We start from the raw sequence: 8,979 nt of genomic DNA, 5'->3' as shown, positions 1-8,979 counted from the left end.
GCATGACACATTCTTCGTATGCAAATATTCAGGGTATGGTTTGAATGCCAGGATGTAATACTAATTTCAGAACTTCATCTAGTAGAATTTGATGCACACTTTTCCACAATGCATTGGAAGAGGTGGGCTGCGAGTGATAGGCCCTAGCTGGCTTCAGGTAGCCAAACAAAAAAACTAGGCTACTTAATTGGGAAGGTGCCGAATAGCTTTTGCGGTGATGTTAAAATGTAGGCTAAGTAGATTTTGTTCTCCTTAAAATAATCATGAGTATTGCATCGTAGGCTACATGTGGCTGCGTTATTGATGTCATTTTAATCAGGCCTTTTGATTTGAACATATGGAATGTTTTAGTTTTGTAGGCTAGGCTACCTATTTAATTATTACATTTATGGATCAAGCCTTACATGCTGACCACACCTCACTCTTCACAAAATAAATGTACACATACATGTTATTCAATCATTGCACCCACACTGCTCGCACGCATCAACGAGCGTCTGCCTAGCCAGGCGCTAAAATTGAACTTGGATCTATTTTTAACGCTTGACGCACTGCAAGTCCTGCCTCTTCCATCTCCTCATTGGTTTTTAGGAGCATATACCCACGTGTGTGATTGAAAGATGAACTGAGGTCCACACTCCAGTCCAGTTGGTTGTGGTAATGCACCTTAAAGTTGGTTGCCAACCGCCATATAAATTGGATCAGCTACTTCTGTCTGAAGTATTTGAAAGTATTTTAAAATAATTTCCTATAAATGCACGGCAGTATTTAAGTATTTGTGTAAATACTGTGTATTTGAGTATATTCAAATACATGCCAATTCCTGTATTCAAGTATTTTTTTTATGCCAGTACTTTCTAAGTGTACAGTCGTGGCCAAAAGTTTTGATAATGACACAAATCTTAATTTTCACAAAGTTTGCTGTTTCAGAGTCTTTAGATATTTTTGTCAGATGTTACTATGGAATACTGAAGTATAATTACAAGCATTTCATAAGTGTCAAAGGCTTTTATTGACAATTACATGAAGTTGATGCAAAGAGTCAATATTTGCAGTGTTGACCCTTCTTTTTCAAGACCTCTGCAATCCGCCCTGGCATGCTGTCAATTAACTTCTGGGCCACATCCTGACTGATGACAGCCCATTCTTGCATAATCAATGTGAGTTTGTCAGAATTTGTGGGTTTTTGTTTGTCCACCCGCCTCTTGAGGATTGACCACAAGTTCTCAATGGGATTAAGGTCTGGGGAGTTCCCTGGCCATGGACCCAAAATATCGATGTTTTGTTCCCCGAGCCACTTAGTTATCACTTTTGCCTTATGGCAAGGTGCTCCATAAATTCTGAAGAAGAAGCCTGAGAACTAGAAACAAACTCTATTCATCCTTTTATCTGTGGATTAATTGTCGGAGTAGAGGACCTTGTGCATTTCAGGTAAAATAACAACCCAATGTTTATATCCCAAGACAAATTAGCTAACAACAGCAAGCTAGCTAACTAAATTGTCATACATCAAATCAAACTTTATTTGTCACATGTGCCGAATACAACAATTGTAGACCTTACAGTGAAATGCTTACTTACAAGCCCTTAACCAACAGTGCAGTTCAAGAAAGACTTAAGAAAATATTTACCAAATAAACTAAAGTAAAAAACTATAAAAAGTAACCCAATAAAATAACAATAACGAGGCTATATATAGGGGGTACTGGTACTTAGTCAATGTGCGAGGGTACAAGTTAGTCAAGGTAATTTGTACATAGGGGGGAAGTGACTATGCATACATAATAAACAGCGAGTAGCAGCAGTGTACAAAGCAAATGGAAGGGGGGGGGGTCAATGTAAATAGTCCGGTGGCCATTTGATGAATCGTTCAGCAGTCTTATGGCTTGGGGGTAGAAGTTGTTAAGGAGCATTTTGGTCCTAGACTTGGCACTCCGGCACCGCTTGCCATGCGGTAGCAGAGAAAACAAGAGTGACTGGGGTCTCTGACAATTTTTTGGGCTTTCCTCTGACACCTAGTATATAGGTCCTGGATGGCAGGAAGGTTGGCTCCAGTGATGTACTGGTCCGTACGCACTACTCTCTGTAGCGCCTTATGGTCAGATGCCGAGCAGTTGCCATACCAGACGGTGATGCAACCGGTCAGGATGCTCTCGATGGTGCAGCTGTAAAACGTTTTGATGATCTGGGGACCCATGCCAAATATTTTCAGTCTCCTGAGGGGGAAAATGTGTTGTCTTGCCCTCTTAACAACTGGTCTTGGTGTGTTTGGACCATGATAGTTCGTTGGTGATGTGGATACTAAGGAACTTGAAACTCTCGACCTGCTCCACTACAGCCCCATCGATGTTAATGGGGGCCTGTTCGGCCCGCCTTTTCCTGTAGTCCACGATCAGCTCCTTTGTCTTGCTCACATTGAGGGAGAGGTTGTTGTCCTTGCACCACACTGCCAGGTCTCTGACCTCCTCCCTATAGGCTGTCTCATCGTTGTCGGTGATCAAGCCTACCACTGTTGTGTCGTCAGAAAACTTAATGATGGTGTTGGAGTCGTGTTTGGCCACACAGTCATGGGTGAACCTGGAGTACAGGATGGGACTAAGTACACACCTCTGAGGGGCCCCAGTGTTGAGGATCAGCATGGCAGACGTGTTGTTGCCTACCCTTACCACCTGGAGGTGGCCCGTCAGGAAGACCAGGATCCAGTTGCAGAGGGAGGTGTTTAGTCCCAGGGTCCTTAGCTTAATGATGAGCTTCGTGGGCACTATGGTGTTGAACGCTGAGCTGGAGTCAATGTACAGCATTCTCACATAGGTGTTCCTTTTGTCCAGGTGGGAAAGGGCAGTGTGGAGTACGATTGAGAATGTGTCATCTGTGGATCTGTTGGGGTGGTTTGCAAATTGGAGGAGTCTAGGGTATCTGGTTGATGTGAGCCATGACCAGCCTTTCAAAGCATTTCATGGCTACCAACGTGAGTGCTACGGGGCGGTAATCATTTAGGTAGGTTACCTTCGATTTATTGGGCACAGGGACTATGGTGGTCTGCTTGAAACATGTAGGTATTACAGACTCGGACAGGGAGAGGTTGAAAATGTCAGTAAAGACACTTGCCAGTTGGTCCGACTGGCCCCGCGGCTTTGTGAATGTTGACCTGTTTAAAGGTCTTGCTCACATCGGCTATCGAGAGCGTTATAGCTATTATCAGGCTGGTTAATGCGATGCATGTCTGCTGAATTTGGAAATCCACCTACACTCGGCCCCGCCCCAACCTACTCAGTCAATCAGGAGCCACTACTGCGATGCGGCCATGGCATACTGCATACTTTTTGCTAAACGGTACGTGCTAAATAGAATGCGACAATGAGTACATAGTATGCAGTTTAAGTTTGTCGTACGCAAGTATGGGTATTCGGACACTCTCTTTCTAGCTCCTCTCAAACTTCTGTTTCTTTCCGTCCATCCATCCATCCTTCTCTCCCTCTCTTCCTCCCACCTCTCTCTCTCTTCCTCCATCCCTCTCTCTCTGTCTCCATCCCCCTCTCTCTGCAGTGTAGCTGCAGACTCTTATTAGTTCTGTATAGTTGTCCTGGGTCAGTCTGGCTCAGCTCAGCTTGGCTCTGTGACTTTATTTACGGGGCAGTTTGACCACTGGAGGAAAGCCAATGTGTGTGTGTATTATTGCCTCATCCTGACAGCTCCCACCTCACATATATACAGTGGGGCAAAAAAGTATTTATTCAGCCACCAATTGTGCAAGTTCTCCCACTTAAAAAGATGAGAGAGGCCTGTAATTTTCATCATATGTACACTTAAACTATGACAGACAAAATTAGAAAAAAAATTCCAGAAAATCACATTGTAGAATTTTTTATGAATTTGTTTGCAAATTATGGTGGAAAATAAGTATTTTTTTGCCCCACTGTATCTCTCTGAGGGAAGGAGAGGAGAGAGGGAGATTGGAGCAAAGCAAGAGGGATGGAAGGAGAGAGCAGTAGATTGGTAGAGAGAGAGGGGGATGGAAGGCACTATAACTCAGTCCTCCTGCCTCTCTATGTCCTGCAGTCATCCTGTCATCCCCCTGTAGTTATCATGATTTATCTCTCTCACCCTGCACGTGCACGCACACACACGCACACACATTTACACACACTCACGCATGCACATACACACGCACACACGCAGTGAGGCACATGCACACAAATAATTAGTGTGATCGATAGACCAAAGCATCCATCTGGTAAGAGGAGAAAACATACCACCAGTATACTCTATGGTTTTCAAGGAGTTGTATACCGTGACTCTGCTATCCTCTCTTCTGTCTTCTTCCAAAACTCAAGGTCAACACACACATACTGAACACATACAAACAAGCACTCTCACACACACGTCAGCAACCTGACCTACACTAGGCGTTTGACTCTGTGTGTGTCCATGAGAGCTACCTAAGGCTAATTCTGAAGGCTAATTCAGCTGCTCTACAGTCTTATTACAGCCCACTGAGTTTAGCAGTAATGTTTTGCTTTAGTTCTAATGATTTACTTGAATAACCTCCTCTCTTCTATCTCCATCCCTCAATATTGTCTTTAAGCAATCAGAGGGTCCGCAAGCTCTCTCTGCCTTCCTCCCCCTCCCTTTCTCTCTCTCGCTCACTTTATCTTTCTCTATCTCCCTCTTTTCCTCACTCCGTTTCTCATTCTATCCCTCATATCTCTCTCCCCATCTCTCTTTATCTCTCTCCATCTCCCTCCCTCCCTTTCTCAATCACTTCATATTTCCCATTCTCGCTCACTCTCCGCCACATAGCTGGTCTCTCTAGGCCATGGATTTCAAATACATTTTGCCCCGTGGGCCGCATTCGGTTTTCAACGAGGTTTGGAGGGCCGGACTAAAAATGTGTTATATTTCTTCGCTGTCAAAATTAGAAAGAAATTGTCCTGTTTTTGGAATTTTCGATGCTCCCTTGCTAGCTTGCTAGCTTTTATTTTGCTGATTATTAGTGAGCTGGGTACGGTCAAGAAACTGTATGAATGTAGGTCCATTGTAATTTCTACACAGTTTCGATTTGGTTTTAGTAACACAAAGAATCACCCGCGGGCCGGATTGGACCCCCTGGCCGGCCGGATCCAGCCCACAGGCCATATGTTTTGACACCCTTACGACTAGGCAGAATGATTCATTATTGACAATGAATCAGCGTGTGTGAGGTAGAGACTGAGAGGGAAGGAGTAAAACAGACACGGAAAGAATGAGATAGGGAATGAAAGAGAGAGAGACATGGCTCTGGTGAAAGGCTTGTAAATAGAGTGTGTATTTTTTATTTACAGTAAATGCTTATTTTCTATGTATTTTAGTATTTTCAAATAATGTGGCCTGGATCAGCTACTTCTATCTGAAGTATTTGAACGTATTTTTAAATAATTTCCTATAAATGCACGGCAGTATTTAAGTATTTGTGTAAATACTGTGTATTTGAGTATATTCAAATACATGCCAATTCCTGTATTCAAGTATTTTTTTTATGCCAGTACTTTCTAAGTGTACAGTCGTGGCCAAAAGTTTTGATAATGACACAAATCTTAATTTTCACAAAGTTTGCTGCTTCAGAGTCTTTAGATATTTTTGTCAGATGTTACTATGGAATACTGAAGTATAATTACAAGCATTTCATAAGTGTCAAAGGCTTTTATTGACAATTACATGAAGTTGATGCAAAGAGTCAATATTTGCAGTGTTGACCCTTCTTTTTCAAGACCTCTGCAATCTGCCCTGGCATGCTGTCAATTAACTTCTGGGCCACATCCTGACTGATGACAGCCCATTCTTGCATAATCAATGTGAGTTTGTCAGAATTTGTGGGTTTTTGTTTGTCCACCCGCCTCTTGAGATTTGACCACAAGTTCTCAATGGGATTAAGGTCTGGGGAGTTTCCTGGCCATGGACCCAAAATATTTTATGTTTTGTTCCCCAAGCCACTTAGTTATCACTTTTGCCTTATGGCAAGGTGCTCCATCATGCTGGAAAAGGCAATGTTCGTCACGAAACTGTTCCTGGATGGTTGGGAGAAGTTGCTCTCGGAGGATGTGTTGGTACCATTCTTTATTCATGGCTGTGTTCTTAGGCAAAATTGTGAGTGAGCCCACTCCCTTGGCTGAGAAGCAACCCCACACATGAATAGTCTCAGGATGCTTTACTGTTGGCAAGACACAGGACTGATGGTAGCGTTCACCTTGTCTTCTCCGGACAAGCTTTTTTCCGGATTCCCCAAACAATCGGAAAGGGGATTCATCAAAGAAAATGACTTTACCCCAGTCCCCAGCAGTCCAATCCCTGTACATTTAGCAGAATATCAGTCTGTCCCTGCTGCCCTTCTTGACACTAGGCCATTCTCCAAAAGTCTTCGCCTCACTGTGTGTGCAGATGCACTCACACCTGCCTGCTGCCATTCCTGAGCAAGCTCTGTACTGGTGGTGCCCCGATCCCTCAGCTGAATCAACTTTAGGAGACAGTCCTGGCGCTTGCTGGACTTTCTTGGGCGCCCTGAAGCCGCCTTCACAACAATTGAACCGCTCTCCTTGAAGTTCTTGATGATCCGATAAATGGTTGATTTAGGTGCAATCTTACTGGCAGCAATATCCTTGCCTGTGAAGCCCTTTTTGTGCAAAGCAATGATGACGGCACGTGTTTCCTTGCAGGTAACCATGGTTGACAGAAGAAGAACAATGATTCCAAGCACCACCCTCCTTTTGAAGCTTCCAGTCTGTTATTCGAACTCAATCAGCATGCCAGAGTGATCTCCAGCCTTGTTTTCGTCAACACTCACACCTGTGTTAACGAGAGAATCACTGACATGATGTCAGCTGGTCCGTTTGTGGCAGGGCTGAAATGCAGTGGAAATGTTTTTTGGGGATTCAGTTCATTTGCATGGCAAAGAGGGACTTTGCAATTAATTGCAATTTATCTGATCACTCTTCATAACATTCTGGAGTATGTGCGCAAATTGCCATCATACAAACTGAGGCAGCAGACTTTGTGAAAATTTATATTTGTGTCATTCTCGAAACTTTTGGTCACGACTGTATTTCCAAATAGAACAAGTATTTGATACACTGCCGGTTTTGCAGGTTTTCATACTTACAAAGCATGTAGAGGTCTGTCATTTTTAAACAAAAATCCAGAAAATCACATTGTATGATTTTTAAGTAATTAATTAGCATTTTATTGCATGACATAAGTATTTGATACATCAGAAAAGCAGAACTTAATATTTGGTACAGAAACCTTTGTTTGCAATTACAGAGATCATACGTTTCCTGTAGTTCTTGACCAGGTTTGCACACACTGCAGCAGGGATTTTGGCCCACTCCTCCATACAGACCTTCTCCAGATCCTTCAGGTTTCGGGGCTGTCGCTGGGCAATACGGACTTTCAGCTCCCTCCAAAGATTTTCTATTGGGTTCAGGTCTGGAGACTGGCTAGGCCACTCCAGGACCTTGAGATGCTTCTTACGGAGCCACTCTTTAGTTGCCCTGGCTGTGTGTTTCGGGTCGTTGACATGCTGGAAGACCCAGCCACGACCCATCTTCAATGCTCTTACTGAGGGAAGGAGGTTGTTGGCCAAGATCTCGCGATACATGGCCCCATCCATCCTCCCCTCAATACGGTGCAGTCGTCCTGTCCCCTTTGCAGAAAAGCATCCCCAAAGAATGATGTTTCCACCTCCATGCTTCGCGGTTGGGATGGTGTTCTTGGGGTTGTACTCATCCTTCTTCTTCCTCCAAACACGGCGAGTGGAGTTTAGACCAAAAAGCTCTATTTTTGTCTCATCAGACCACATGACCTTCTCCCATTCCTCCTCTGGATCATCCAGATGGTCATTGGCAAACTTCAGACGGGCCTGGACATGCGCTGGCTTGAGCAGGGGGACCTTGCGTGCGCTGCAGGATTTTAATCCATGACGGCGTAGTGTGTTACTAATGGTTTTCTTTGAGACTGTGATCCCAGCTCTCTACAGGTCATTGACCAGGTCCTGCCGTGTAGTTCTGGGCTGATCCCTCACCTTCCTCATGATCATTGATGCCCCACGAGGTGAGATCTTGCATGGAGCCCCAGACCGAGGGTGATTGACCGTCATCTTCAACCTCCTCCATTTTCTAATAATTGCGCCAACAGTTGTTACCTTCTCACCAAGCTGCTTGCCTATTGTCCTGTAGCCCATCCCAGCCTTGTGCAGGTCTACAATTTTAACCCTGATGTCCTTACACAGCTCTCTGGTCTTGGCCATTGTGGAGAGGTTGGAGTCTGTTTGATTGAGTGTGTGGACAGGTGTCTTTTATACAGGTAACGAGTTCAAACAGGTGCAGTTAATACAGGTAATGAGTGGAGAACAGGAAGGCTTCTTAAAGAAAAACTAACAGGTCTGTGAGAGCCGGAATTCTTAACGGTTGGTAGGTGATCAAATTCTTATGTCATGCAATAAAATGCAAATTAATTACTTAAAAATCATACAATGTGATTTTCTGGATTTGTTTTAGATTCCGTCTCTCACAGTTGAAGTGTACCTATGATAAAAATGAGAGACCTCTACATGCTTTGTAAGTAGGAAAACCTGCAAAATCGGCAGTGTATCAAATACTTGTTCTCCCCACTGTATATTCCAATATTCAACTACTTGTTTTCAAATAAAACATATCCAAATACTTACTTCCAAATGACTTTGAAAGTAATTTAAATACCCTAAATAGTATTTGAACCCAGGCCTGGTGCATGCACATGTGTTTGTATGTATGTGTGTGTGTTCAGTACTTCCCTACGTGTGTCAGTGATTAACTCCCAATGGCTCTTTTATCACAGGAATTAATGCTGCGTGACTCAACTGGAATTATGGGTAAATCTTTGTTGACGGAACGCTGTCAACATTAATTTATCCCACAATTAGTTAGACAAGTCGTTACGATGAGGGGTAATTGATCGGCTGATAGATAA

The sequence above is a fragment of the Salvelinus namaycush genome, chromosome 1 (genome assembly GCF_016432855.1).
Source record: "Salvelinus namaycush isolate Seneca chromosome 1, SaNama_1.0, whole genome shotgun sequence".
Classification (NCBI taxonomy): domain Eukaryota; kingdom Metazoa; phylum Chordata; class Actinopteri; order Salmoniformes; family Salmonidae; genus Salvelinus; species Salvelinus namaycush.
This window is presented reverse-complemented; position numbering follows the sequence as displayed.